Here is a 5,659-nt window from a genome sequence, read left to right on the forward strand (position 1 = left end):
TGCGCAAAATGTTATGACCATTACACTGGAGGCTGTCCGGAAGAGCTGGGAACTTGTTCTTCGTGATCGCGAAGCATTGTCCGCGATCGCGAAGGGCAAATTTTGGGCTGAGAAAAGTTGTGCTTCGCGATCGCAAAGCATTTTCCGCGGTCGCGAAGAGTATATACTTAGGCAGAATGTTTTAAAGACCTGTTCCGCGACTTTGAACCCTTTTTACACCATTTTTGAACGGGAAAAGAGCTTGGAGGCGATTTTGAAGAGAGGAAATCATTGTTCTTCATTGAGGTAAGGATTTTGGACCCAAAAACTTGATTATTTGTGATTAAGGAACGAAAATATCAGTGTAAATTCATGAAAATAAGTAGAAAAAGGTGGAGTTAGGGCTTGAGATTATGAGACCTTTCAGGGATGATTTGAGGTGTCAAACGAACTCCGATTTTCGAGTTCTTTATATGTACGGACTTGTGAGATGATGAAGAATATTTTGGTACAAAGTTTCTCTAGTTCCGAGACGCGGGCCCGGGGGTCGGGTTTTGACCGATTTCGGGTTTTGGGATTAAAATCGATATTTTTCAATTGGAATTCATTCGTTTAGCATAATTTAATGAAAAAAATCTGAACTTGGTAGATCTGGAGCACTCGGAAGTTGTTTCGAAAGGCAAAGGCATTTCAAGCTAGATTTCGGGCCGGATTGAGGTGAGTAATGATTTTAAATGCTATCCTGAGGGTATGAAACCCAGGAATTTCACAGCGTACGGCTATGTTGAGGTGACTTGCACGCTAGATGACGAGCGTGGGGTAGAGAACCGCTGGGAATTGTGACTTAGTCCATCCCGAATGATTATTTTACCGTGTATTTGATAGTTAATTGTTTGATATTATTATATTTTGGGCTAAATGCCATATGTGGGCTTCGTGCCAGCTGTTTGAACCATTAGGGGATTTTTAAATGATATTTTCCTCACTGATTGATTTCATACTGGTGCTCAGTCATACTATATTTTTACTATTTTAAAGACTCAGTAGTATTATTCTGTTTTAAACTCATTAAATAATATTTTCAAAGGTATTTGAGCTGAGCTTCATATTTTACTGTGGCCCGAGGGGTTTATGAGATTCTGACTGAGTAAGGCCGAGGGCCTGTGTTGTGAGGATACATTTGGGTCGGGATGCACGCTGCAGCAGTGATACATTGATTATGATAATGAGGTCGAGGGCTTGAGATTTGTACGCCACGAGGTGGCTTGAGATTTATAAGAGGCTAAGAGCTTGTTTATGATGCCACGAGATGGCTTGATTATGCACTTGGGCCGTAAGGGGCCCCTCTAGGAGCATGTACACCCCTAGTGAGCACGGGTACCCATTGTGATATGAGATGTAGCCCGAGGGGCTGGTATTGTTCTGTGATATTGCCCGAGGGGCTGACTTTATTGTTACTGTGCCCGAGGGGCAGATATTATGTGTTTACTTATTAGTTGTTTTCCTGTATATTGTTTAACTGTTTATGAGAGGTTTATGAGATTTCACTGCTTAATTATCACTGATATGTTATGCCTCTTGTAGCTTAATGTTGTGCCTTACGTGGCTTTATATTACTCAATCTTCATTTATTTTTATTACTCACTGAGTTGGAAGTACTCACTTTACTCTCTGCACCTTGTGTACAGATTCAGGTTTTTTTCTGAGCTTGGTGGCAGTTTCATTGGAGTTAGCAAGGTAGCTGCCTGGCGATCGCGGATCTGCTTTCTCCCTCTTTATTCTTCCTTATGTATTCTTGTGACCTTTCCGACCATTTTGGTCTTGATATGGTTAGACAGTTGTAGTAGATGCTCATGACTAGTGACACCCCGATGTCGGGCTGTGTTGGGTTGTTATTCCGCGTATTTGTATTGTTGACTGCTTAAATGTTGGATTAATTATCCTTATAAATGACTTAAATTGATTTAATAAACTGTTAGAACTGAAATGGGTAAGTGTCGGCTGGCCTTGTCTTCACGAGAGGCGCCATCACGATCGGGTTTGGGTTTAGGGTCGTGACAAGTTGGTATCAGAGCCTAGGTTACATAGGTCTCACGAGTCATGAGCAGGTTTAGTAGAGTCTCGCGGATTGGTACGGAGACGTCTGTACTTATCCTCGGGAGGCTATAGAACCTTTAGGAAAACTTCACATTCTTGAATCTTAATCGTGTGTCTAGATTCAGCTTGAAATGTAACTCTTTGAATTCCTTCCATGCGTTCGTATGCGCGCATGAACGCTCAGTATCAGATGCGCATCGATGGCTTGTGATTCCCTGATCGAGGGGCGAGATATGATCTCTGTGTTTGATGCTGGGCCAGTCTGGAGGACTTGAGGCCGAAATTTTTACCTATAGCTTGAGCACCGAGGTGCTGATTATGTGAGCCGTGTTTTTGAACTTATATATTCGGTAGTGCCCCTATTAGTAGAAGTGATGGCTGGGTAGTTACGTGATGAGTGTGATGTGATTGCGAGATGTACTCATATGATTTAGAAGCGACGAGAAGGGTCTGCTGGAGGATAGAATAACTATTAGGTGGTTGATTTCCGTCTTGATTCGAGGTATAGCCCCGAGTTATAGGTGTGTGAAGAATCTTTTCATGTTTCCTAGTTGGGAGTGAAGTAAATTTCATGTTGTGGTGTGGGTTCAGACTCAGGAAGATTAAGTGCCTGCGTAATATTTATGACGGTGGAAGGTATACAGAAATGTTAGTTGGAGGCAAAGTAGGTGGGTTATCTCCTGCAGAGTGTTCTTGAGTTGTGCGATCCTTATGTTGTTGTTAGAAGATCTCCTTTACCAGTGAGTATGCGTGTTGCAATTGAATTTTGATCGCTTAAGAGTGTGGGCTTGATTGTTACGAGGGTGAATGCGAGATTTGCAGAAGATTTAAAGTACCAAATGGTCTGTGTTTCACGAGCTTATGAAGGATTGATTTTAACCTCACTACGGAATTATGACAGTAATAGAGTATAGTCATTATGAGTTATGGTGCGTTTTGATCTATGGCTTCGAGCCAAGTGGGGGAGTCTGCTATTGAATAGTTGACTGCACGGTTATGTGCTATGTGGTTCCAGTTCGAGGCATATTTGTGAATCAGTTATGGCTCGAGTAAAGGAAAATTTCAATAAAGGTTATGTTATGCTTCATATGTGTTTGAGAATCACGGAATGCCTTGATTTGTTATTGGTAAGGAATGCTCGGTGCATGGAGCAGGAAGTTGCTTGGTTGTATTGGGGATGAGGTTACATTCGGCAGTGTCGGAGTGCTAATGAGGCACGGGTTGTTCGATTCATTTGATCAGGCTAATTGAAGCTTGAGTAGAGTGTATGACTCTAGATAATGGTTCTAATGCGTTCAAGGTTTTTCATGTAATAATTGGAGATTTTCAGGTGTAAAATTTGGCTAGAAACTGAGGTTTGCATTGGAGGGTGTCAAGACTTGTGATATTTCTATATCAATTAGGGGATTCTTAAGTCGATATTAGGAAGGTAATGGTTCCAGATTCGCAAGAAGTTTCTTCGGGGTAGGTATTTTGGACATGGTGCTTTTGGGAATATTTAAGAGAATATCCAGCGGCTTATGAGCCTTGGACGGCGTGGTTTTATGTTTGGGTCTCATATGGTGAGTCTGGGTTGAGGAACTGTGGTGTTATAGCAAGAAGGAGTGTCACGTTGGAGGTAAATTAGAAGGAAACTCGGATAGATGGGATAGCTTGGTAGTAGGCCGAATCGGTATGGTATGGTATATGCGGTATGCTGTGGAGGATTGGGATTTGCTTGTGTAAGGTTACGGTTCAGTGCTGAAAGGATGGTCATAAAACTCTTAGACAGCGGGCAGTTTCGGACAATTAGATAAATGAGCTTCAGATAATTAGAGAAAGGGTCTTCGGATGATTAAGGAAATGGTATTGCTAATTTGGGGTGATTTGACGAGGGTATATGTTTCAGAAAAAGGCAGTGTGATTAAGTTGATGATACTTCATTAGTAGTGCGGCACTTTCTTGTTGGATCTACTGCTGACATTCGGGTTAAGAGTACCTCTCGTGGGAATGATTGGGTATTAGAGGTGTATTGTATACTCGGACGGTGGAATTGGGATTGGATATGGTGATTCGTGTGTCGTACGGAATTGGAGACTGGGAGTTCTCATTTCAGGCTATGTTGTGGTTGTGGGTCGTGTGTATCGGCACTGTTTAGTGACTATCGGGGTTTGGAGACCCAAGTGGATCTTTTGCTGCTTGGTATGTTAGATTTTGGGTGTAATATTGGGTATAGACTGGTTGTCTTCGTGTTGTGTTATTCTGGACTATTGCGCTAAGGCGGCGATGTTGGCTATGCCGGGAATGCCACGGATTGAGTGGGGAGGTTCGACGGATTATGTTCTTAGTAAGGTGGTTTTATATTTCGAAGACCCAACGGATGGCTGGGAAGGATTGTCTTTCTTATTTGGGCTTTCGTGATGGATGTCAGTATAGAGACTCCTACCATTGATTCAGTCACGGTGGTGAGGGACTTTTCGAATGTGTTCTTGTGGCCGGGCATGTCACCGGGCAAGGTTTCTGATTTCGGTTTTGATTTGATGCCGGGCACCGTATCGTATGGCACCGGCAGAGTTAAAGGAGTTGAGGGAGCAGTTCCAGGGTTTCCTTGATAAGGGGTCCGTTGGCAGGCCAATGTGGATGTGTGTTCTAACTTGAGTCGACTTGGTTGGCTCCGAGTTGTATTACTGAGGGATGTATGATTCGATTGTTATTGAGCCTATTAGTGTTCTGACGAGATATATGAGTTACCTTCCCGTGTTGTCGGGCATTTGGATTTGTTGGTTATAGGCACATGGTGCGGTTCTATTGGGGTTTCATAGCGGAAGTCGAGCGTGAAGAGTAATTGGGTGTTTCTCGGTAAATGGCATATCAGTTATGTCCTTTCGGGTCTAGGTGGTGTTATATCAATTGCTTCGCCGTGGTTATGATGATTTGTTGTGGTTCTAGACATCAAATTGCGCGCGGTTGTCGATTTTGAGCATAATGACTTGAGGTGTTTCATGTGGACCAGTGTTTGGATAAGGTCGCGCATTGCAGCGAAGTTATATGGAGGTATGACCCTTCGAGTTAGATTCGTGTGTTCTGTTTCTACGATGTGTGATGGGTTCTCAGCATTGTGTGTGGTGGTACTGGTGAGCTTGCGGCGCAGCTCTCTCATTTGAGTCATTTTCACGATTTGAGTATGTTCGTGTTGTTGCTTATTGGTGCACGGGTTGCACGAGTTGCGGCTTTAGATCGTATTGATGTGTCATATCACCAGAGTAGTTGTGTTGGATTAGATGAGATCGTTGGGATCTAGAATGAATACAAACGGATTCGGTTTCAATATGTTGGAAGGATAATATCGATGTTCAGCTCAGAAATTTGCTATGGTCCTTGCCGACAGAGAGGGAGCTCCATGATTGGTTGATCTGAGGAATGGTTAGGACTTTCTGCATGTTTTATTCATCATTAGCGGTATACAAAAGTGTTAGAATGAGGCTTTATTTGATAAGAGGTTTATGATCGATATTCGGTTGTTCTGAACAACTACCGTGATCAGAAGTTATCGCTACAAGAGTTTGAGCTATGTGGTATATCATGTAATTGCATCCGAGGGCTA

This window comes from Nicotiana attenuata, unplaced genomic scaffold (assembly GCF_001879085.1).
Source record: "Nicotiana attenuata strain UT unplaced genomic scaffold, NIATTr2, whole genome shotgun sequence".
NCBI lineage: Eukaryota > Viridiplantae > Streptophyta > Magnoliopsida > Solanales > Solanaceae > Nicotiana > Nicotiana attenuata.